This window comes from Pinus tabuliformis, chromosome 8, assembly GCF_031772625.1.
Source record: "Pinus tabuliformis cultivar Carrire ecotype Pingquan chromosome 8, CPIR1, whole genome shotgun sequence".
NCBI classification, from domain to species: Eukaryota; Viridiplantae; Streptophyta; class Pinopsida; order Pinales; family Pinaceae; genus Pinus; species Pinus tabuliformis.
Window position 1 is genome coordinate 382,284,311 of NC_142294.1, and position 26,910 is coordinate 382,311,220.

Genomic DNA, 26,910 nt, shown 5'->3' on the forward strand with positions numbered 1-26,910 from the left:
CTAGCATTGTTACATAGCAAGGCTTTGACTAGCAACTCTATCTCTCCACAAGATCAAAGCACAATGTTGGTGAGATCAATGATGTATAGACACCCTCATTATTGTCTCTCTCGGAACATACCCCACCCGGGTTCTCTAAGAGTATGTTCCACCAAGACTGTTCTTATCTTGGATTCCCAATCCTCAAAGAATATCGACCCTCTACGACTACTCTTATCTTGGATGCCCTAACTCATCCTCAAAGAGTATCAGATGCCAGATGTTTACACAATCTTCCATTCTGTCTTCCCAAGTGAAGATAAGAATGATGTGTCTATCTCTCCCACTCAACTTTGGGAGGACATACCCATACTACTGAATGAATGTACCCATTCCTATAAAAGGAATATATCGAAGCTCCCTCTTAAATAGGGACTTGACCAAGTTCCCTCTTAACTAGTGATTTTTTTCAATAGCTGTTCAAGTGGAGGTCATGGGACAACCAACTGCTTGTCGCACTCCTTCCTTTGATGTCATGAATTTCTTCTTTGTCATAGAGTCTACATCTTTCAGGACTTCTTCATAGGGCACAAACCATCCATCACTTTCATCCATGAGTCAGTCATGTCATCATTCCTTTCATTGGAAAGTGATCCATTAGTCCATATTTGGTCCTGTATCATGCTTTGTTGCCTTCTTCATGCTATGTTTCCTTAAGGATCTTTCATCCAACTATGTGGTCATCAGTCGTGGAAGACATCCACAGCTCTTTCCTTGGCAACCTTGCATAAGCCCATCTAGATATCATTCAAAAGTAAGAAATGAACATTAAATCAATAATTACCTTTGTGATGGTCTTTCATCATGACATCTAGTTTGCATCAACATCCTGCATACGCATTGACACATCTCCAAAAGATATATACTATTAAGGGCCTCTTTTTCTTTTAGACTTCATCACAGTCTTTATATCTTTCATGGAGATATCCTAGTCAAATATTCTTGTTCTAGGATGTTGATTGCCTTCTTCATGGTTGCATATTACATGGTCTCTTTCCTTCTTTCTTCACAGATTTTTCTTCTTAGGAACTTTTAATCATAGTTCCTCCAATGACTGTCAACCACCTCATATTTCATGAGGACATACTATGTTGATTTCATCTAGTTAATGTGTGACCCATGCCTTGTATCCTTTAAGGAGGAGATCCTTTGTTTTGATCATGCTCTCGAGATGGAGCATTTATCCATGTTACGTGCAACCATATGACATGACTCTACAATATCGAATACAAGCATACATACCTCATTTTCCTTTAGGTCATCTAGACTTCCTTCAACAACTTCCTTGATTGAAAAAACTTCAATCCCTTGATTTGCTTTACCTATTTTTTCATCATACCATCATCCCATGAATTCCCACAAGATGGAATTCTTGATGAAACCCTTGCTTCCTTTTGATTGGTGAACCTTCCAATGAAGATTCCAGTAGAGGATCTTGAGTATCCTCATCCAACAAATTCTTACTTTCAATGAGCTTTGTACTAAATAACTTTTTATTTTTCTTGTAAGTACCCCTTATGCTTTTAATGAGGTTACCAAGAGCTATATCCTTCCATCGGTGACTTCCATAGGCTTCTATATGATGATGTCACGAGCTCTTCCTTTCAATGCTTTTATGACGCCATGTTGCATCCTATCATTTTCCTTAGTGATTCATGATAGCCATATCTTACTACAGAAAACTTGAAAACAGGAACTTGAAAAAAACTAGGCGAGGAAGATTATCTCAATCAATGTTGCACGAAGCGCCCCCCGGTTCCAAGCCCGGAAGCACGTCCCGTGCGGAAGCGCCTAGGAAGCTTCGCCGGAAGCGCGCTTCCGATTTTTTTGCCGCTTCCTGGACTTTTCGGAAGCGTGGCTCGGAAGCGCCGAAGCGCGCTTCGTATGACGCTTCAGGCGTCAAAAGCGTGGTGCTTCGGAGGAGGAAGCGTACGCTTCCGGAAAAGCGTTTAGAAAATTGTTTTTTTTTCAATTTTTTTTTTTTAAATTTTAGGTGAGTTTGCTTGTTGGGGGTGGGTCCACCTTTGGTTAGGGTGACGAATGAAGGCAAAAAAAATATAAATAGAGCAGATGCTTCCTCATAGTAATGTTAAAGTCTTAAAGTAAAAGTGACATTCTCCTTTATTTTTCATTTTCATCCTTTTACTTAAATTTTTAACATTACTATGAAATGACTCAGGATGTTTGAGAGTGGTTCCAACCTCATTGGACTTCATATGGAGAAAATAGAATTTCATATCCTATTCAAAATCCAGCAGACTTAACAGTTTTCAGGAATTCAGGATCAATGGGATTGTGGCATTTCATTAGATTATATCAAGTATGAAGGTATGCGATTAGCATTTAATCAAGAGCACCAAGCCCTATATGTACGCTAGTGTTGGTGGTGTTAATTGTTGAACTCCTTTGTCACGCGGCACGCTCTTAGCAAAAAATTACCTTTCAATCAAGTCAAAATCATCAATCAAGCATGTTAAGCTTTTTCTACCATATTTTAAGTCTTGAATTAGGTAGTTTGATCAAAATTGGGCAATGTTGACTAATATCCCTAGACAATCGAGGTAGATGCAAAGGCTAGACAAGAGGAGAAGAATCTAGATTCTAGATGGTTGATGCTCGAATAATTAATCATTAATGTACAATGGATGTTATATCTATCTTGATTTATGCAAAAATATGCATGTTTTCATGTCTTCTACAACTAATTTGGTATTTGGGATGTTTGTTTTGAGTATAAATGCAATATATATATATATATATATATATATATAGACGTTTCGCTTCCTAGATTTTTGGAAAATGACGCTTTCGCGTCCCTGCTTCCAAAAAACGTCTCCGCTTTGTCCTGCTTCGTCCTCGCTTCGTGCAACATTGATCTCAATCATAGTAGAGATCTTTTACTTCCTCTCTCTTGGAATTCTTCCTAGCAGCGCCCTACACTTCTTCGGTGATATGGGCTTCTTCTCTACCTCTTTTGTTATTGTCCTTCTTGAGCTTAGGACAATCTCTTTTGTAATGCCTATATTCTTGACATCCATAGCATTGAATTTTAGCCATGTTCTTCTTCTTTTTCTAAGGACCGAATTTCCCAAACGTTTCCTCTTGTCTTTGCCATAGCAGCATATGCTTAATGTGAAAATTCCTAGACTGGAATCCCTACTGCAGCAACTGATAATGTTTCTTCTATTTGTTAAATTAATCAACCAAATTATTTGCAGTTTCCTACGGCAAATATCGAAACATATACACTGTAGCCTTCACTTAATTAAATATTATGCGGAAACAAGAGACTGAGCAAGAAAGAAAATACAACACAATTGACATCGTTGATTTTGGACAAATGTTTCGTGAAAGACTCAATGCGGGAAAACTGGTGTAGTGTCGATTTGAGGTAGCATCAGATGTGCTCTAGGCCTCAAATTTTGCAGGGAGGCTTGGGCACATGTATTCCAAAGAAATCAGAAAGCGTTTTGGGAAATTCCACCTAGAGACGATTTTATTAAAATAATTAATATTTTTTAATGGGACCCTAAGTCTAATCTTAGTAAATTAAAATTATTAATGAGTATTAATCTAATTGTGGGTGTAACTTCTAGAAGAAGACGAGGATCAAGCTAAAATGATCTTAGCCATTGATTAGCTTTTAATTTGGATTGTTGAATGTCAACGAGAAGATTATTTAAGGGAGCTTGAGGGTCATTTGGAAAACACACCGAGAGAGATCAAGAGATCGAATTTTTGAAGTGAGAAGTTTTCAAGAGGAAATTTTGATTGAGGAGATTTCTTGCAGTTGAGGGGCAGGGATAGTTGGGTTGGAGTATCTTCTTCGGAACCCCGAATACTCAATAGAGAGGTAGAGAAGCATTAGTGGAGGTAATGCAGACCCAGGAAGAACAGACGCTGGGTGAGGAGGGCCCACGTAGTGCTTGACGTAGAGACAAAAGGGCCAGCGCAGATGCAGAGCTGTCTTCCAGCAGAAGTTCGAAACTTGCCAAGGAGTTGTCGGATCAGTTGGGAGGGTTGACGTCAGAGCTCCAGGAGGCAAGGAGACCCAGTGCAGAGCTGACGCAGAGCCTCAGAGAGCTCCACGCAAGCTCACGTAGTTACTGCGTGTTAGGATATTCCGACACATAGGAAATAGTTAAGTACAACTTGGTCTAGTATAGAGTTAGGTATAGAGTTAGGTAAAGTGTGTTTCTTTACCGTTGTACATTTTGTAACTTACAATCCGACGGTCACGATATGTAGTGATCCGACAGTTCATTCTCTCCTCGGTATTACCGACACTTGATCTGTGGCTTGACACCCAATTGGTCCATGAATTCTATTTAAAGCGCATGGAGGGTCATTTGTAGGGTAATCCGTGCATGAGAGAAACATATATAAATTTTCATTCTTTTATTAATAAATTGCCTGAAGTGGCCGCGTTGGCTCAGGCCGTGGACTGTTTTCCTCTTTGAGGGTTTTAACCACGTCAAAAATACTGGTGTATTGATCTGTGATCTGGTTGTGAGCGGTGTCCTTTTGGTGTTCTTTCTGAGGAACTTACCCTGTAAATTCCTACATGGTATCAGAGCTATTTGAGGGCCGCGTCCGTTGGTGATCCAAATCTGAAGCCGGTAGAACTGCATCCGATTGCGGTTTCCTAGATCTGTTGTTTCTGACTGCTTTCGGGCCGAGAGGACTGCTCTGTTGTGTTCGGAGCATCTGTTCCAGTGAGGAACCCCTTTCGTTTCACACGAAAAGGTTTCCGGTAGCCCTAGCTGCGTCATTTTTAAGATCTAGAGGTATACAATGTTTATTTGCAGTTTACTGTTATTTTCTCTCTGCTTATTTCGGTTTCGGTTTATCTAGCTTTTTTTTTAACCGGATCTATACTTTTCATTTCTGCGTATGTTCTTTGCCCTGCGACTCTGTGCGATCTGGGCAAATCAGAAACAGAAAGGAATGATTTTTGTCATGCGTATGCTGTTTTCCCTGCACCTTAGTGTGATCTCGGAAAATCAGAAACATTGAGAAAAATATTTAGTTTTTCGGCTAAAGCTAACTTTGAGCCACAAGGTTCACTTTTGAAAATATTTAGTTTTTCGGCTAATGCTAACGTCGAGCCATAAGGTTCGTTTTCTTTGCATGTCCGTGTTGGGTTTTGTGTTTTTTGTTTTGTAGGGAAAAAGAGCTTTATCAAAGCAAGCACGCAATCCAAAGCCCCCCCCCTCTCTCTCTCTCTCAAATTTTCTGTATAGATCAATTGGTTCAAAGCTATTTTAAGAGAGTAGAGGTCTTGGGTTCAAGTCTCCATTTTGTGGGGGCGGACTTTTTTCATTTCCACACATTCCCGCACTTCGTCGACAACTTCAACAACTTTTTTTCAAAAAGCCATAACTTCTTCATCCGGAAGCCTTTTTCAGAGCCGTTTTTTTTAAACCAGCCTAATTTTTCGAGATCTATCCATTGGAACACTTACTTTCAGCATCTTCAGCTTCAGTTTCTATTGAAATGGAAAGTCAATACCAAGTTACCCTTGACAGCACCAACTACTTCCAATGGTTGTCCTACATGGAGGATTTACTTAGAAGTAAAGGTCTCTACTGAATAGCCACAGGCCAAGAAAAGAAACCGAAAGATGAAGACAAGGCTGCTAAATGGGAAAATAGACAAGATCAAGCACGTGGTTTGATAGGGATGTCTATTTCTCCAAATCTTAGATTCCATATTGCAGAACTTGAAACTCCTCAATAAAGTTTTTGGGATTAAAAATGAAATTAGAGCCCATCAACTTGAAAATGAGTTGCTTACATTGGACCCTAATAATTTTTCTTGCATTGAAGATTTCTTGTCTAAGTTCAATACCTTTAGATATCTTTTGGAAGGTGTTAAGGTTAAGAAAGAAGATAGTAACCTTATTTATTCCATCCTTACTAAGTTGGGACCAACCTACTCTGTATTTGTTTCCACCTTCCATTCTACAAGAGAAGCCTTCATTTCTCAAGGAAAAGACTACAAGCCCCCTTCCTTTGACTCTTTTTGTGATTCTTTAATAAGAGAACAAGAAAAACTCTTACATCTTGGTCTTCTTAATCTTGAAAACTCTTCCAAGAAAGCGTTAGTCGCCCAGCAGCAACCAAATTCAAAGAATCCTAAAAGTCATATCCTAAAAAGAATGGTCCTAAACCAAACAAGGGTCCTAAGCAATTTCAGCCCCAAAATGAAAAATCATTTCAACAAAATGATAAGACAAATAAAAACAAAGGGAAGAAGACTGATAGACATTGCAATTTTTGTAATCGAGATGGCCACTTAGAATCAAAATGCTTTAAAAGGATGGAAGCCTTGGAAGCAGCAATGAAGAAGCATAACATCCATTTGGGGCAATCTTCAACTTCAACTTCATCTTCAGGAATGGCACTTTCTGCATGTGGTTGTCAAGCATCTTGGTCTGGCTATGCATTAAATGTATCTTCTTCTTCTCATTCTCAAGAGTGGCTCATTGATTCTGGAACTTCTTATCACATGGCCAAAAACAAAGCCATGTTCTCTTCTTTAAATGATTGTAACACCAAAAATATATATGTTGGTGATGATCGATCTCTTAATGTTGTAGGGACTGGAACTGTTCATTTAGACAATGGTCAGTTTAATGATGTATTATGTGTTCCAACCTTATCATGCAACCTTCTATCTGTATATCAGATAACTCATTCAGGTGAAGGTAAAATCGTTGAATTTTCACCTCATGATGTTGTAATCAAGGACTTAAGAGATCCTAAACAGATTTTGGCTACTGGCATTGCTGATGATTCCACAAGGTTGTATAAGTTTCACAACTTTGGGTCATCGAATCTTCCCTCAGTATTTGTTGCTCATAACGATGAAGTGAGCAAACTTTGGCATGAGCGATTTGGTCACTTAAACTATCGCTCCCTTAAGCATCTATGTAAGGAAAATATGGTGACAGGTCTTCGTATGGTATCTTGCAGAGATGGTGTTTGTTCCGGATGTGTACTCGGAAAACATCATCGGGACAGTTTTGAAAAACGTGCCTCTTGGCACGCCTCAGCCCCTTTATAACTTGTGCATAGTGATTTATGTGGTCCACTTCCAGTTGTGTCATTCTCTGGTTGCAAGTATTTCTTAACTTTCATTGATGATTTCTCCAGACGCACTTGGGTATACTTCTTAAAACTCAAGAGTGAAGTATTTAACACTTTTTTGGCCTTCAAGGCCTTTGTTGAAAAACAATCTGGACATCGAATTCTTAAGTTAAGATCTGATAATGGCGGAGAATATGTTAAAAACACATTCATCAACTATTGCACTGAGAATGGAATTCAAATGCAACATACTGTTCCATATACTCCACAACAAAATGGTGTAGCTGAAAGGAAGAATCGCACCTTAAAGGAAATGGCTAATTGTATGCTACAATCTAAAGGACTTGGTCTTAGTTTTTGGGCAGAAGCAATTAACTGTGCAAATTACATAATAAATCGCACTCCTACTAAGGCTTTAAAGAATATCACTCCAGAAGAAGCATGGAGCTCAATCAAACCAGATGTAAGTCACTTTCGTGTTTTTGGAAGTGAAGCGTGGGCCCATATTCCAGATGAAAAGCATAAAGCTTTAGAACCTAAGAGTGAAAAATGTACTTTTGTTGGATATTCTGAAGATGTAAAAGGCTATAGACTTATTCCATTTAAGTCCAAAAATGTTATCATTAGAAGAGATGTAAAATTTGATGAAAATATATCGGCCTGCGAGCCTAGTCTGGCGGATGTGCCACCTCTCTCTATCTCTTCTACTTTTGAAAACATTTCTTCTTCAGATGATGAAAGTGAGGATGACAATCCTACCCCACCTTCTCAGGATCCTCCTTCAGCTCCTGAGCTTCCAAAATGGGTTCGTGCTACTCGAGATGCAGCAGGTGAACTTGCCGGTGATCCTACAGATCAGCAACGCACACGTTCTCAGTTCGAGAGAGCCTCTTCTTTACTAGCTCAAGCTCGAGTAAATTATGATCCTGACACCTTTGCAGAAGCTTCAGGCCATCCAGATTGGGAAGCAGCTATGAATGAAGAATATCATTCATTATTGGCAAATGATACATGGAATCTTGTTCCTTTACCAAAGGGACGAAAACTTGTTAGATGCAAATGGGTTTACAGAACCAAGTATGGACCAGATGGGAAAGTTGATAAACATAAAGCTCGTCTTGTTGCTAAGGGCTTTTCACAGGTTGAAGGCATTGACTACACTGAAACCTTCTCCCCTGTTGCCAAAATGAACTCTATCCGCCTTGTTCTTTCCCTTGCTGCCTCTTTCAAATGGGAAGTCCATCAGATGGATGTTAAATCTGCCTTCTTGCATGGGGACTTGCATGAAGAAATCTATATGGAACAACCCATTGGCTTCATACAAACAGACTCCAGCCTTGTTTGTCGACTTAAGAAATCCCTATATGGTCTCAAGCAAGCTCCTCGGGCTTGATATGCCAAAATGGATAGCTTTCTTTTAGAATCTGGCTTTTCTAGGTGTCATTCTGACAATACTGTCTACACCAAGAAAGTGGGCAACTCTCTTATCATCCTTGTTCTTTATGTTGATGATCTTATCCTTACTGGTAGTGATCCCAACCTTATAAACCATGTGAAGTCTAGCCTCAAAAGGAAATTTGAAATGACGGACTTAGGACACTTACACTATTTTCTCGGTCTTCAAGTCTTGCAATCCAAGGAGGGTATTTCCCTTTCCCAGTCCAAATATGCTTGTGATATTCTACGTCATTTTCACATGGAAGACTGTAAGCCAGCCCCTTCTCCCTTTCAATCTGGAGTCAAACTCTCAGTCACTTGTACTTCTCCTGAAGTTCAACACACTGACAACTGTAGTTTTCTCATTAAGTCATCAAATCAAAATTTGTTACATAGGTAGTGTTGGTGCAATGCCAATGGCAAATAGAAATAGAAAATATAAAACAACTATAGGTATACAAGCCTCAAGGCATCAATCAACATCAGAATCAGCATCACTGTCCCCATCATCATGGTCCCCACTGCTCTCCTCTGCATCCTCCTCCTCCCCTGTATCCATAGTCGCCTCTGCATCTGCTGGTATGGAGGTTGAGTCATCAAAACTAATAGGGTCTAGCACTGGATCACCGAGATCCATGTTGGCCAATGCCAACTCAACAGTGGTGTCCAGACCCATATCTTCAGGAAAGACATCCCACATCTTTGTCTTTCCCCTCAACCACTCTTCCCTCTGCCTGTAAATAAGACGAAGGTTGGTGTGCACATACACCATTGTCTCTGCCCTGGACTGCTCAAGCCTGTTCTTCTTCACAGTATGCAAATTCCCATATGTGCTCCAATTCCTCTCGCAACAAGAGGATGAAGTCACCTGAGAGAGGAGCCTCATGGCTAACTGCTGAAGAGGACGGCTTGTTGCCCCATGATTTTCCCACCAAGAGTAGGGCTTCTTAAGCCCCCTGTCTCTAATCACATCATAACCTCCAAATCGACCAGTGCCAGTGGAAAACTCTGCAAAGGCATCCTCCACCTCAGCAAGCAATGCACTATCTTGATAAATCCGCTTCAATGCCTCTTTCCTCCCCTGTGAGATTTCACCATCCATGTGAGGAGGGAATCTGCGGGAAGGTCCACCATTCAGCCACTCATGGCTGTAGTATTTGGGGTTCAATGAGTGAGCCAAACAATGTAAAGGTGTACAATTCTTGTCCCATCTGCGGACAAGAATATCATGTATGGTATTGCAGAAGGCCTCTGGTGATGTCTCATACGGGGGGCACTCACTCTGTAGAATAATGCTCCTCACAGACTCAATCATGGAATCCCATCCCTCATAAACCTCTCCTAGGATGGGTTTGTCTGTATCTGCAACTCGAAGCAAAGAGATGATAGGGTCCATGATCCGAATAATTAGATCTACCCTCTCCCACCAAGCATCATCTAGTACCATGTCCTTCACTCTTTTAGAGGCTGCCTGATCTGTCTTTCTCCAAAAAGACCAAAACTCAGAAATAACCATGGACCCAAGAGCAGTCTTGACCTCCCTCAACCTCTTCAACATCATGAATGAAGATGCAAACCGTGTATCAACAATCTTCAACAATGATAGATTGCTGTACTCCTTGTAGATAGTGAGGGCATTTGTATGATTTTGCACAAAGTTACGGATATGTCTTGCATCCTCAATAATGCTTCCAATCCAAAGCACATCAGAAGCAATGGATTTCAGTGCTAAGTTCAATGAATGGACAATGCAAGGTGTCCAAAACACTTGTGGATATTTAGCTTCCACAATCATGCCAGCCGCCTTGCAAACAGGTGCATTATCTGTAATGATTTGCACACAAGAATCAACACCTACCTCTTCAACAACTCTAATAAATAACTCACCCATAAATTGTGCATCCTTGTATTCGCCAAGTGTATCCACTGCTTTCAGGAAAACTGGACCATTCAAGGAAGACACCATGAAGTTGATGATTGGGTGTCGTGCTGGATCTGTCCATCCATCAGAAACAATGCTAACCCCAGATGTTGGCCATGATGCCTTAATAGGCTCGAGCATTTTTTGCACCTCTTTTTTTGCCTTCGTCAACAATGTGGTTCTCAGCTTCTCTGACCCAGGAGGCACATACCCTGCTGGAGCCCCTTGAGTTAGAGCTCGGCACATCTCAACAAATAAAGGTGAACGTGCAACATTAAATGATATGAAGTTTTGATAGAAGAAGAAGGCAATGGTGAGATCAAGCTCGTCCCGTCTCTCTTTTTGGAAAATCCTGTCCATTGGACCAAGTGATCTTCTTTTTAATGCTTGTCCCCCAGTAGAAGTAGAACTCTCAAATGGAAATTTGGTGGTGGCTTTCCTCAAAAATGGAAGGGGGTCTTCATTCTTGCCCTTGGGTGCTTTTGATTTTGAAGCCAGTGCCACATGTTCCATACCAACATGGGCCTCCTTTTCCAATTCTTTTCTCTTTTGTGAAGGAATATCTTTACAAGCTCCAATCCCCTTACCAGGTATAGCCAACAAATGTGCTCTCACACGGTGATATGTGCTTGTGAAAGAAATGTTACAAAAGCTGCATTTCCATTGCACATTGCCTCCTCCCTTTCCCTTGCTGTTTGACCCATCCTCTCTTGCGACATATTTCCACAATGGATATTTTTCATTGTCTTTAACTCCTCTTCCCTCAAGATTACTTGCAGCAGACTCTGATGATATTGGGGGAGGAAGAGCATCTCTACCCATGACATTCTTGCCCTTCCTTGCTGCCCCTGCCGTTGATTGAGCCATGTTACCTCAACCTGTAAAAAAAATGAACAAACAGTCAAACTGCTGTAAAAATTTAAAAATGCAAACAACAAAAGAAATGAACAAGAATCAAGTTCATTTTATAGTATATAGCAGTGGCTCACTGGCTGTATAATGTATTCTATGTTGCTGTATAAAAAATTAAAGACAGTGTTCTACACTGCCAGGACAGGCCAAGGTCTGAGTGTTATAAAAGACAGTGTTCTACACTGCCAGGACAGGCCAAGGTCTAAGTATTTTTGTAGTCAAGAGCAGAACTTGTAGTGAATATAAGTCTGGTGCAGAATTGAGATTGTGTGCAGAAGTTACTTATTCGTTGAATTCACATAATTTGTAGGCTTCACACTAGGTCTTCAAAGTCTTGAATGTGCTACTGCTGATCCACGGACAGGTACATCATTGAAAATTTGAATCACATTTCTTGACAGTTCAACGCATAGGTCTCACTGTCTCAGATATGTGCCAGGTACCCACAGTGATACTTACACTGCCTAAAAAACGCATGTGAATTACATACCAAGTTCAAACGTGACTGTTCAAGCTTGTAATGTATGTATATATGTTACAGGACTGCCAACATTTGTCTCAGATATCTTGGCTTTTATACAACTGTTTAGGATAGATATAGAACTGTGAATTAACTCCAAATATGGTGATAAAACAAACATGTAGATTCGGCCTTGGGTCCTTTTCTATGCACAGGTTCTCAGCTTCTTTTGTAGATGCACACTTATCCTCAGAACATTGAGGGAGTCTCCTTGTAACTTCAGGATCTTCCTATTGAAACACACTTTGACTTGTAAATTTGGTCATCCACAAAAGTGCACAGAATTTGGATTTCTGAGATAGCACAGCGAATTCAGATCTTTTTCCAATAGAGGTTTCAGATCATAGTATTTATGCCCAGGTCTTTGATCCTTTCATCAAGGGATTTGGTCTTAAAAGGGCTATTAATCTAGCCTCTTGGATCTACAAAGTAATGCTTCTTTCCTTCTTAAACCTTCACAGTACCCTTTGATTAGTATCAACTTCAAGTCACGGCTGTAACAAAAAAATTGACTATGTGACATCATTACAGTGCCTAGCTCTGAGGACCATTACAGTGATTCACTCTAAGGATCGCACAGTGACATTGCACGTGAATATATACTTAAATCCACCTTTTGATGCCGGCCATTGCACGTGAACAGAACTCAAGACAGAGTTTGGATAAGTAGGGAATTTGGATCCCTCTACAGTTCGTATTACAGTGGCAGGCGTGATAAGGGTTCCGTTCTATACACTTATAAAGTTATAGCGATAGGAATACATTGTACAGTTAAAAATTACAAGTCATTACATCTATTAACAGTAGCATCGCACAACAGCTCAGCAAACTAACCTGCAATGCGGTCCGCCGCTCCTCGCTGCAATGATGTAATGAAGTTACGATTTGCAAATCGCTCCAAATCGCTGTTTCCTTTGCAAATGCGGTCAAATGGGAATGACAACAGCGAATTTAAACCTAGCAGCAACCCGAAAAACGAATCCGAAACCAGGACTCGATTTCAAAATCGTGACACGTTATGCATTTTTTTAACACGTCGAGGACACGACGTACCCGAATATGACATGACGAGTCCTTGCAACATGACACGTGTCAGGACAGAATCGTGTCCGATTCGGGATTCGTCCAGGGCTTTGGACGAATCTGGTTTCATAGATAGGAAATAGTTAAGTACAACTTGGTCTAGTATAGAGTTAGGTAAAGTGTGTTTCTTTACCGTTGTACATTTTGTAACTTACAATCCGACGGTCACGATATGTAGTGATCCGACGGTTCATTCTCTCCTCGGTATTACCGACACTTGATCCATGGCTTGACACCCGATTGGTCCATGAATTCTATTTAAAGCGCATGGAGTGTCATTTGTAGGGTAATCCGTGCATGAGAGAAACATATGTAAATTTTCATTCTTTTATTAATAAATTGCCTGAAGTGGCCGCGTTGGCTCAGGCCGTGGACTGTTTCCCTCTTTGCGGGATTTAACCACGTCAAAAATACTGGTGTATTGATCTGTGATCTGGTTGTGAGCGGTGTCCTTTTGGTGTTATTTCTGAGGAACTTACCCTGTAAATTCCTACACTGCGAAGGGGCAACGCAGTTGTAGCCGAGGATAGTCAGTTCAACTATTGGATCAGCTGGGATGCACGGGGTGAAGTGAGGTAATCTCACTATGTTTTTTTCCAGTGTCTTTTTCTTTATAACTGGATTGCTGGAAGGGCATCCAGAGTTGTTTTCAGAACTAATAAACACTTCAGGTTGGAAGGGTGGTGCTAGAGCGAGTTGAGGCTTGCTAGGGTGTTGGGGAATCCATTCAACTGACTGTTGATAAAACCAGGATGTTGGGGTGTCCTTCTAGTGGGAGCTAGAGAAGAATGCTTTTCTAGAGTTCTAGGAAGTCATAGCTTTCTTTTCAGTTGGGGCCGAAGATTAAAGAACTTATTAGAAAAGTGTTCGGTGGTTTTCGACCTTGAGGGGGTTTTCCACCTAAAAATCTTATGCCTACTTTCTCTATTTTTGCATTGTTGTTTACTGTTCTTACTGAACAATAATAATAATAATAATAATTGAAGATTAACTAATGCTCTGAAAAGATTAAGAAATTGCTAATTGCTAAGAAATATTGATTCACCCCCCCTCTCAATATTTCCAACATACTATTCTTTATCGTTGAATTTTTGAAGTATAATTGTTGAATGATATATTGGAATAGTTTAAAAGAAGATCTACATCAAAAGTAGCTATCAAAATTTCAGAAATATTTTGCTAACCGTAATTGCACTAGAAAATCAACACTTCAAACTATACCTTAAGATTGATGATGGTCTTTTATGATTCTTCAGTGTTCTTATTGAGGCTTTTGGCATGTTCTTTTACTTCTTTTAGTTCGGCTTCCAGTGATTTGATGTTTCCTCTTTCAATCTTAAGATCTTTTATAACTTTGACAATCTCCTTTTCAAAATCGACCTTGTCTTCCTCTTCTTCATCATCTTCCTCCTCTTCAAGAGCTTCCTTCCTGTTGTCCCTAGCCACAAATAACACTCTTCCTGTGTCATTCTCTTCGTCATTGTCACTTTCTTCTTCAAATGAGAAGCTGTCTTCTTTTGAGTAAAAGTTTTTCTTAAAGCCTTTCTTTTTACCTTTCTTGTTGAATTTTCTTTGATTTTTCTTTCCTTTACAGGGAGCTTCTTCTTCATCATCAGAGTTCTTATGAGGACACTTAGCAGCAAAATTACCAATCTCACCACAATTGAAACATATTAAGGGGAGCTTACCTTTGTTTTTACTTGTTCCTCTTTTCATTTTTCTCACAAAGTTGGCAACTTCTTCATCTGAGATTTTGTCATCACAGTGGTTGGAGCTTGGCTTTGCTGCTTGTTTGTTTTTCTTGCTCTTCTTGGATGCAATGAAGGTTGCTTCTTTATTGGTTGTACTTTCTTGTTTCGTTCTCATTTCGTAAGTTGTGAGTATTCCATGCAACTCGTCCATGTTGACTTTTTCTAAATCCTCTCTTTCTTGGATTACAGAGACTTTAGCATCAAATATCATTGGAAGTGATCTTAGTAACATTATTCTACATTTTGGTTCTCACAATTCTTCTATGGCATTGACAATATCATCTACCTAAAGGAAATAAATTGCAATGTTTTCATCTTCATTCATTTTCAGCTGCTGAAATTTTCCTCTGTAGGTTTGGAGCTTGGCCTCCTTGACCTTCTTGTCTTCTTCATATATATTTATGAGCTTGTCCCAAACTTCTTTCGTTAATTTGCAATGCATCACTTTGATTTATATTGATTCTATCAAGCCATTTAAAATAGCACTCATAGCTTTAGCATTATGGTCATAGAGCTTTTTACTTGCATCATCCGCTGGAGGTGTTGAAGATTCCGTGTATCTAGTCCTCACAGATTCCCAGACATCATATCATTGTGTTTGTGCATACACTTTCATTCTTCCACTCCAAAGCGCTTAGTTATGTCCATTAAATATTGGAACTCCAGGCTTTGCTCACTCCATGATCTCTTTTCTAGTGGTTAAACTACTTGTGATGGGATTGCTCTAATACCAATTGTTGGAAACACTGAGAAGGGGGTTCGCTTACAATTAGTTAATTTTTCTTTTACAAAGCATTTGTTAACTTCAGCATCAGATCAAAACATAAAACAACAATACACAATATCAAAAGACAGTAGACACCATATTTTAGGTGGAAACCATTCTGGGAGAAAAACATTGAACGCTTCTCTAATAAGTTTATGAGTACATTATATGCTGTAGCTCCAACTGAAAAGGGAAGCCCCAACTTCCTATTACTCTATAAAAGCATTCAATTTTCCAGATTCAACAGGAAGAATGCTTCAACACCTTAGTTTTATCAGCTACCACTAATAGGATGCCCCGACACCCTTGCAAGCTCCAACTTTCCCTAGCACCACCATGCCACCCTGAAGTGTTTTCAGGCTACAACTTGAAGGTGACTTCAATCACATGCCTTGCACCACCCAACCACCTTAAGAATGATAATTGAATAGACAAACAACCATGGGCTCCTGTACCAGGGATAATGACACACTTACAAAACCAGACTTCTGCAAAAGATATAACAATGAAGTCCTTACCATACTACAACAAAATGATATGACAGTGAAACCCTTTTTGCAGAGTTCTTCAATTGCCAGACTCTGTTATTGGTAAATACTTCTTAAACAATGACAATGAGAAACCCTTTCTGCCAGACTCCTTGTACAATGATAATGATAGTGAACCCAAGATATTGAATTGTTGTAATTGTAATCTTCTTGATCAGCTGATTGTCTGCAATGAATCTGTATGCCAGTGATCTGATGATGAACCAATGACTAGATGCCTTTACAATTGCTGAAGATAACCATGAATGATCTCTGCCTTTTGAAGATGAACCTAAGATGTCAGCTATATTTGCTGTTAGCCTCTGATCACTGCCTTTTCTACTAGATAAAACTGCACTTCAATGTGGAGAATAAGCACTGCTTCAGAAATCCTTATAGGTTACAGAGGTCCTGTAAGGGTTTTCGTTAGAAACAAACAAAAATGAGGTCTGCTACAATATGCAGACTTGATGAGGGTACAACTAGCAAAGGATAACTCTGCTTGCTGCCCTAGGCTTGGTTAATGTTGCTTCTCACTTTGTTTTTAAATATCTTCTGCAAACTCTAGATAATTCTTGAGAATGAACTTTCCATATAATGCAGTGACAAGTGCATCTAAATTATTTCGTCGACTTGGGCACAAGAATGTTTCAAAGACCAATGTGCCAATGATTACACTTTATGTTGATTTGGGGTAGCATTGGATGTGTTCTAGCCACGAAATCTGGTGGAGAGGCTAAAGTACATGAGATCTCCAATACCTAGAAAGGATTTGGCCAGATTCTAAACAGTTTGGGAGATATTAAAATAATTAATATTTTTAGTGGAGTCCCTAAGTTTAAACTTAGGAAATTAAAATAATAATGTGAATTAATATAAACTGTGTTAAAATGGTCCAGAAGTCATGGATCAAGCTAAATCTAATCTTAGCCGTTGATTAGGGACTTAATCTCGGCTGTTGATTTGTCAACGAGAAAAGTATAAGAGGAGGCTTGAGGGTCATTTGGAGAACACACCAAGAGATCAAGATTTCGACTTTCTAGGGCTGGGTTTGCTTAGAAAGTTGAGAGAGTGATCTCGAGTTGCAGCTGAGGGGCAGTGAATACAGAAGCAGAGAGACTAAGATAATGTCGGGAGGATCAACGCAACCGCCGGGAAAGCTGATGCAGAGAGCAGAAGCCGGAACTGCCGGGAACAACCGGCACTGCCGAAATAGCTGGGAAAGCTGACACAAAGGGCAAAAGTCGGAATTGGCGGGAACAACCGAAACTGTTGGGAACTACCGGAACTGCTGGTAAAGCTGACGCAAAGGGCAGAAGCCGGAACTACCAGGAACATCCGGAATTGTTGGAACCGCCGGGAAAGCTGACGCAGAGGGCAGAAGTTGGAATTGTCGGGAACAGACGGAACTGCCAGGAACTGTCGAAACTATTGAGAAAGCTGACGCAAAGGGCAGAAGAAATTGTCGCTGGGGTTTTTCGTGGGAAGATTGGAGCTGAGTTGTCGGACTGTTTATGGGGGTTTCAGTTAGAGCATCTGTCTCCGAAGGAGAGGTACCATTACCTAGATTTTTCTCTGTTGGGTGACCGGATTTGGCACTCAGATTGTATTATGGAACTGCATAATAAATCAAACCCTCCGATAGCTACACCGGTTTTCCCGCATTGGGTTTTTCTGGGGACATTAATCCAAAAATAATGGTGTCATTTGTGTGCTTGTTTATGTTTGTTTCAGTTGATGATTTGTAAAGTTGAGCATGTACTTGTGTTTATTTTCAGTGTTTACATGGTAAATAACTTGTTAATTAATCAGAACAAGTAGGAAGGAATAAATCAGAAAGTACATGGAAGGTTTCTAACTATTAGACATAGAAACTTCAACATGGTATCAGAGAGATTGCAGATCACAGGAGAACTGAGGACATCAACTGAGCAGAGCAGCAGCAACAGAAAACAACGGTCTCGAGTGACAGAAGTTGTTCCTAGCAGTAAAACAACAAGGAAAGGATGACGTAGTGCTTGCGTCATCAAGTTTGGGCCAAGAAGAGGTTGCGCAGAGGCTGAGGGAGGCAAAGACAGGGACACACAGAGGCTAGGAGGGCTGACGCAATTGGCTTAGGGAGCTAGTTTGTCGGTGTTGGTACTGCGCATAGCCTAGTAGCTCTCACCTTCAGGTTGCTGGGGTTTAGGAGGCTGTAGATAAGTTGTAGAGTGGAGCTGGTGGGGTACTGTTGTCAGATCAATACCTAACAGGGCAAGGCCAAGGAGGAGGGAGTTGCTATCGAGGGTTTCTAGCTGAGAAATCTGGATCAGTGGTGCAATTGCACAAATGATCAGAGTAGAGGGCATCTCGATATCAGTAGAAATATTTCCAGGAGGGAAATCGAGGCTTAGAGGGAGTCACATCGAGAATTTCCAGGAGGGAAGTAGAACAACAGTGGAATGGCACTACACGGAGTAAGAGACCAGAATAGATTGGACGGAGCCTCAAACTTCGTAGTCTGGAAGGACAGAATCTTATCCGTACTTGACAGAAATTGTGTCAAGCACTTCGCCTTGAAGACAATAGCGATCCAAGTTGACCCAACTGACAATGACAGGTATGAGGAAGTAATGGCGAGGGCCAAGAGTATCATTCTTGATGGGGTCAGAGATCATATAGTACCACATATTGTCGAGAAGAATACGGCACGGGAGATGTGGGAGGCCCTGACCAAGTTGTATCAACATACTTCCATGTAGAGGAAGATGCTCCTAGAAAATCAGTTGCGGTCATACCAGATGTAGAAGGGAGAACATATCGACGCCTTCCTCAGTTGATTGAGGGAGATCCGAGATCAACTGACTTACATAGGGGCCACACCAGATCCAGAGTTCATGATGAGAACAACACTGAATGCAGTTTGAGAAGTCTGGGAGGTGTTTGTCCAGAGCATACTGGGCAGGGCGACCCTTCCAGATTGGGAGGAAATGTGGGCGGCTCTTCACCTAGAAGAGATCAGGAGGGTGACCAAGACGGGAAGCAACAACAAGGGGATCAAAATCAACGAGGAGGAGGAGGTGGACGCTGCCCTAGCATCTGAGGGTAAGCAAGAAAAGCGTAAGAAGAAGGACCTCTCTAAGGTCAAATGCTTCCACTATGGGGAGCTGGGTCATTATGCGACGCAGTGTCTGAGGAAGAAGAGCAAGGGAGAGGCTTTCGAGACCAAGGCTGAGCCAGCAAGGGCAGAGAAGGAATTGGAGACAGACAATGATTGTGCCATGAGTACACACACACCACTTGAGCGAAAGTGGGGAGACATCGAGCTGTAGTCAAGAGGACTATAGAAAATGAGGGGCAGGATCTTCAATGTACCCAACCTCTTGGATTATGTTGATTTGGGGTAGCATCGGATGTGCTCTAGCCACAAAAATTGGTGGAGAGGCCAAGACACATGAGATATCCAATACTCAGAAAGGGTTTGTGCAGATTCTAAACAGTTTGGGAGATATTAAAATAATTAATATTTTTAATGGAGTCCCTAAGTCTAAACATAGGGAAAGTAAAATATTAATGTGAATTAATATAAAATTGTGTTAGAATGGTCCAAAAGACACAGATCAAGCCAGATCTAATCTTAGTCGTTGATTAGGGACTTAATCTTGGCCGTTGAATTGTCAACGAGAAAAGTATAAGAGGAGGCTTGAGGGTCACTTGGAGAATACACCAAATGATCAATCATTCTATTTTCTAGAGCAGGGTTTGCTAAGAGAGATAGAATCAGTAATAGGAGTTGCAGCCAAGGGGCATTGAGTACAAAGAGACAAAGAGGCAGAGATAGTGTTGGGAGAGCAGCGCAGGACCCCAAAAGAGTGACATAGTAGTAGCCAAGGCTCACGCAGGGCCACGTAGAGGTAGTCGGGAGTTACGTAGTGCTTTAGAGAGGCCAACGTTGTTGACGAAGAGGGCCAAAAGGTTGACACAGGTCCTCTTGAGGCTGACGTAGACCCATCCAGGGTGATGCAGGGCCAGCGTTGGGCAAAGAGAGGATGACACTGTCCAGAAAGGTAGATGCTGTTGTTTCTGGGGTAGATTGGAGCTGAGGAGCTGCCGAAAGGTTTTATTCGGGGTTTCAACCGTCACATTTGTCTCAAACTGAGGTAATACTGCCAAGGAAATTCTCTGTTGGGTAAGCTGAATTTTGCACCAAGATTGTACTCTGGAATTGATTAATAAGAAAATCCTCAAATAGCTGCATCGGTTTTCCCGCATTGGGTTTTTTTGGGGATATTGGTCCAAAAATAACGGTGTCATTTGGTGTGATTGTTTCTGTTTCCTTCAATTGATGATCAGTAATATGTTGAGCATGCACTAGTGCTTATTTTCAGTTTTTACATTGTAAATAACTTGTTAAGTAACGAAACAAATAGGTAGGAATAAATCAGTAAAGTGCATGGAGGGTTTCTAACTAATAGACTTAGAAACTTCAACATGGTATCAGAGCGTGGTTGCAGATCACAGGAGAATTGAAAACATTAGCTGAGTGGAGCAATAGCAGCAGAAAACAGTTGTCCCGAGTGACAGAAGTTGTTTCTAGCAGAGTAGCAATAAGGGAAGGGTGACGTAGTGCTTGCATCATCAAGGGTGAGCCTGGAAGAGGCAACGTAGAGGTTAACGAAGGCAAAGGGAGCCTCACGCAGAAGCTAGGAGGGCTGGCGCAATTGGCCGAGGAGGCTGGGTTGCTGGTGCTGGGATTACGCAGAGCCTAGGAGCTCTCACCTTCAACTTGCTGGGGTTTAGAAGGTTGTGGGAACATTGCAAAGTAAAGTTGGTGAGGTACTGTAGTCAGAATAGTACCCGACACGGCAAGACCAAGGGGAGGGAGTTACTGCCGAGGTGGATTTCTAGCCAAGGAATCCAGATCAGTGGTGCAGATGCACAGATGATCGGAGAGGGGCAACTTGATGGTTGGCAGAAGGATTTCCAGGAGGGAAATTGAGATTCAGAGGGAGTCCAGAAGAGAACTTCCAGACATGAAGTAGAGAGACTTAGAGGACTCGAACAGAGAACTTCTAGACGGGAAGTGGAGAGACTCAGTAGGAGTCGAATCGAGAACTTCCTGACGGGAAGTGGAGAGACTCAACAGAATTCGAACCGAGAACTTCTAGGCAAGAAGTAGAGAGGCTCAGTGGGAGTCGAACAGAGAACTTCCAGACGGGAAGTAGACTCAACAGGAGTCGAACAGAGAACTTCTAGACGGGAAGTAGACTCAGCAAGAGTCGAACAGAGAAATTCTAGGCGGGAAGTAGAGACACTCGGAGGAGTCAACAAGAAGAGCAGAGAGATGGCCATGAATGGGTTGAGTGATCAAGACAGGTTGGACGAGGCATCCAACTTTGTCATCTAGAAGGCCAGGATCCTTTCTGTTCTGTGTGCCATGAGTGCACACACACCACTTGAGCGGAAGTGGGGAGACATCAAGCTATAGTCAAATGGACTACAGGCGATGAGGAGAAGGATCCTCGAGGTACCCAGCCTCTTGGATTAGACCTTGCTACAGGAGCCCTGAAGAGGAGTAGCAGTATTGGCGGATGTTAGTAGAGACGGATGTGGATGGAGCGATAGAGGGAGCTACAGTGCAGGATTCCCAGGATAGCGTGAGGCAATAGTGCGAGAAGCACGGGAGTGTTGCACCAGTGCAAGATGGCACAGAGAGGTGTGCAACGATGCGAGATGCATGGAGTTGTTGCAGCAACGCAGAGGTCAGAGAGGGAGCACTTGTTAGTGACAGAGGGAGTTTCAGCATCGAGGGTGTCTCTAGCCTGACAAAGATGTCAGAGTTGGGAGATCAGTTACTTACTTCTCAGTAATTGGGTTGCAGTGCAATAGTTAGCAGTGACAGTGCTATGGGCAGCGTGATGCAATAGGATGAGAGGGAGTTGCACTACGGATGCAACAGTGGCAGTGGCAGGGCCATGGGTAGCAATACATGATGTAGCAGTGCAGAGGATGTTGGGTAGCAGGCCTAGCATCAACACAGGGACTGATGCCGGATGATCAGGGTGATGCTCAGTGAGGAGTATTATTAGAGCACAGTCCTCGCTAAGAGGGAGTGTTGATTTAGGGTAGCATCGGATATTCTCTAACCGTGAAAATTAGTGGAGAGGCTAAGGCACATGAGATATCCAATACCCAGAAAGGGTTTGTGCGGATTCTCAACAGTTTGGGAGATATTAAAATAATTAATATTTTTAATGGAGTCCCTAAGTCTAAACTTAGGGAAAATAAAATATTAATGTGAATTAATATAAAATTGTGTTAGAATGGTCCAAAAGTCACGGATCAAGCCAAATCTAATCTTACTCGTTGATTAGGGACTTAATCTCGGCCGTTGAATTGTCAATGAGAAAAGTATAAGAGGAGGCTTGAGTGTCACTTGGAGAATACACCAGATGACCAGTCATTCTATTCTCTAGAGCGGGGTTTGCTAAGAGAGATAGAATCAGTGATCAGAGTTGCAGCTGAGGGGCATTGAGTACAGAGAGACAGAGAGGCAGAGATAGTGTTGGGAGAGCAGCGCAGGAGCCAGAGAGAGTGACGCAGTAGCAGCTAGGGCCAAGTAGAGGTAGTCGGGAGTTGCGCAGTGCTTTAGAGAGGCTAGCATTGCTGACGCAGAGGGCCAGAAGGCTGACACAAGGCCTCCTGAGGCTGATGCAGACCCATCCAGGGTGACGCAGGGCTAGCGTTGGGCAGAGAGAGGTTGACACTGTCTAGAAAGGTAGACGTTGCTGTTTCTGGGGCAAATTGGAGCTGAGGAGCTGCCGAAAGGTTTTATTCGGGGTTTCAGTTGGGACAGATTCTCAGACTGAGAGATACTACTGCCAAGGAAATTCTTTGTTGTGTAAGCTGGATTTGGCACCAAGATTGTACTCTGAAATTGCTTAATAAGAGAACCCTCAAATGGCTGCATCGGTTTTTACGCATTGGGTTTTTCCAGGGAAATTGGTCCAAAAATAATGGTGTCATTTGGTGTGATTGTTTCTGTTTCCTGCAGTTGATGATCTGTAATATGTTGAGCATGCACTAGTGTTTATTTTCAGTATTTACATTGTAAATAACTTGTTAAGTAACGAAACAAGTAGGTAGGAATAAATCATTAAAGTGCATGGAGGGTTTCTAACTGGTAGACTTAGAAACTTCAACAGATTATACCTGGCTACGGGAGCCCCAAAGAGGAGTAGCAGGACTGGCGGATATCGGTAGAGACAGATGAGGATGGAACGACAGAGAGAGCTACAGTGCAGGATTCCCAAGACAATGTGAGGCTAGCAGACTGGAACAATGCGAGAGGCACGGGAATGTTGTACCAGTGCAGGATGGCATAGAGAGGTGTGCAACGGTGATGGATGCAAGGAGTTGTTGCAACAATGCAGAGGTTAGAGAGGGAGCACTTGTCAGCGACAGAGGCAGCTTCAGCATTGGGAGTGTCTTTAGCCTGATAGAGATGTCAGAGTTGGGAGATCAGTTACTTACTTCTCAGTAATTGAGTTGCAGCGCAACAGTTAGTAGTGGCGGTGCTATGGGCAACACGATGCAACATGATTAGAGGGGATGCAATGCAAACGCAACAGTGGCAGTGGCAGGGCCATGGGCAGCAGCACGGATGCAGAGGGAGCTATCGTACAGATGCAGCAATGGCAGTGGCAGAGCCATGGGTGGTAGTACGTGATGTAGCAATACAGAGGATGGGCAGTAGGCCTAGCATTAGGGACCCATGCCGAATGATCAGAGTAATACTCAGTAAGGAGTATTGCTAGAGCACAATCCTCGCTAAGAGGGAGTGTTGATTTGGGGTAGCATCGGATGTGATCTAGCCACAAAATTTGGTGGAGAGGCTAAGGTACATGAGATGTCCAATACCCAGAAAGGGTTTGGGCAGATTCTAAACAATTTGGGAGATATTAAAATAATTAATATTTTTAGTGGAGTCCCTAAGTCTAAACTTAGGGAAATTAAAATATTAATGTGAATTAATATAAAACTATGTTAGAATGGTCCAAAAGTCATGGATCAAGCCAGATCTAATCTTAGCCATTGATTAGGGACTTAAGCTCGGTCGTTGATTTGTCAACGAGAAAAGTATAAGAGGAGGCTTGAGGGTCACTTGGAGAACACACCAAGAGATCAAGATTTCGACTTTTTGGGGCTGGGTTTGCTGAGAAAGTTGAGAGAGAGATCTAGAGTTGCAGCTGAGGGGCAATGAATACAGAAGCAGAGAGGCAAAGATAGTGCCAGGAGGATCAGCATAGCAGCGGGAAAGCTGACGAAGAAGGCGAACTGCTGGGAAAGCTGACATAGAGGGCAGAAGCCGGAACTGCTGGGAACAACTAGAACTGCAGGGAAAGCTAATGCAGAGGGCAGAAGCTGGAACTGCCGGGAACAACAAGAATTGCAGGGAACTGCTGGAAAGGTTGATGCAGAGGGCAGAAGAGGCTGACGCAGTCCCTAGAGGCTGATGTTGGGGTTTTTCATGGGGCAGATTGGAGCTGAGGAGTTGCCAGAGTGTTTATCCGAGGTTTCAGCCAGAGCATCTATCTCCGAAGGAGAGATACTACTGCCGAGATTTTTCTCTTTTTGGTGAGCCAAATTTGTCACCCAGATTGTATTCTGAAACTGCTTATAAATCAAATCCTCAAATAGCTGCACCGGTTTTCCTGCATTGGGTTTTTCTGGGGACATTAGTTCGAAAATAATGGTGTCATTTGTGTGCTTGTTTTTGTTTCCTTCAGTTGATGATCTGTAATGTGTTGAGCATGTACTTGTGTTTATTTTCAGTATTTACATGGTAAATAACTTGTTAATTAATCAAAATAAGTAGGAAGGAATAAATCAGAAAGTACATGGAGGGTTTCTAATTTTTAGAGTTAGAAACTTAAACACTTTAGAAAGGACATCAAAGATTTATCACAGGAAAATTTCTTGAAATGTTAATGTTAGTCCAAATTCTACAACATACCTTGATTCGAACCACAGAGATTACTGGTTAAAATTAACTCCAGATTTTAATAACACTTATGCGCACAATTCAGATATGTAATGGAGCCTAAATTTTGTGCCGTGATTTAAGTCTATTCTTTAGATGTAACCTTCAACTCATAGATATGCGAACGAGTGCCGCAAGTAAAAACCACAAATACGCTTTTTCAAACAAGCTTAGGTCAATCCACTTTAGATCATACGCTGAGATTCAAACCCTTCCAAGTATCGACCTTACAAATGGGTTGCCTAAGGCTTGAAACATGCCTCAAAGGCTCGGATACATCATAGGATCAAGCTTCAGAATTTTTTGCGCATTTTGAGCCACCAAGCAATGTTTTTGCACTGGACAAAATATTCTTTGATTTATACCTCTGTTCTAGAGCTGAATAATGTGCCTATTCCAAGGTCAAACCCTTATAGTAGAAGAGCAAAACCAACGTGTCTTAATCAACAGAGCATGAATTAGGGCCGTAGAGTTATGATCCACTGTCAAAACAATTTCAAAAAGCCAAAGATTATGCCCTCAGAATAGAGCGACTTTTATTTGCAATAGAGAAAGAGCCCAACGTATGCCTATGGCAAAAGAATAAACCTTAACACCAAACAAAATTCAAAACAATGACCACTTCTCAAGATATGCTTTGACTACTCCTAGTCGTAGGGGGTTTTAGAACATTAGATCAACGTTTGATTCATGGCCTTGATGAGGAAAACAAGAGCCTTTAAATAGACTTTGAGGAGACATTATTGAGGGAGTTGATGTCAATAATCTTTGAGATTTGAATTTTCAATTGATTCAAATCTGGAGCCAAATTTGGAGGCCGACTAGCCTTTAGTAGGGAAAGTTTAAATTTTGAATTTCTATTTGGATCCAAAACCCCTCACTAGCTATTAATTTCAAAATAAAATTTGAAATTATCCACAAACAACCTTTTGCCATAATATTACTTGATTTAATCCTTTTAGGAAGATCTTTCACGATCTTGGCCAATGATACATTGCTATATCATCCATCTGTTTGGGGCTTTTGACCACAAGGGGGGCTTCATCTTTAAACATGCATATCTCTCAAACCGTGAGAGCCCTCGTAATGTGCCATATACCGTCAGAATCGGCATGACAAGGAGAATGCAATAAAGGCGGTCTTGACTCTAGAAACCATGATTTGCCATGTCATTTTGGTCAACAAAGGTGGGGCATCTTCTGGTGCTGCTTGGGTTGACATCAATGAAACCACATTCCAACACAAGGTTTATAATTTGAAGAAACCCAATGGAGGAAGAAAACCCACATTGAAAAGTTCAATACTTTTCTCAATTACAGCTAGTTATTGTAATCCTTAGAAGCTTCCTAGTGTAGCAAAATATATTGCAAAAGTGATATCAAGCATGAGTAACCTCTCTCTCTCTCTCTCTCTCTCTCTCTCTCTCTATATATATATATATATATATATATATATATATATGAGGGATGTTTGACCTTGTCAACTGATGACTAGGAAAGCACCTTATTCCTTCACTTATTTATCAAAAGAAATTCAACTCATCATGATTAAAGGATATACAACAGTTTGAGTTCATGGAAGTTTCCTATCATTCTATGGTTGTCAATGACAATCGCACTTGATACCCGTATACTCTATGCTTGTATATGATGAGTGCCTTATATGTTCCTTAGTGCCAAGCACAATTAATACCACTCAATGTTGCGGGGGAGTGCCCCCTCCCCCCCTCGATCCCACTCCCAATCCGCGCTCCGGGCGGGAACGACTCAGGAGCAAGGCGGGAGCAACTCGGGAGCAGGGCGGGAGCGCACTCCGCAAAAAAAATTTCGCTCCCTGCCTTT

At 41.5% G+C, this 26,910-nt stretch overlaps 1 protein-coding gene across 1 annotated transcript in view; it reads left to right on the forward strand.

Moving 5' to 3' along the window:
• MAP1D (methionine aminopeptidase 1D) overlaps positions 1–26,910 on the forward strand; it is a 494,905-nt gene that overhangs the window by 406,002 nt on the left and 61,993 nt on the right. The window lies entirely within an intron of this gene.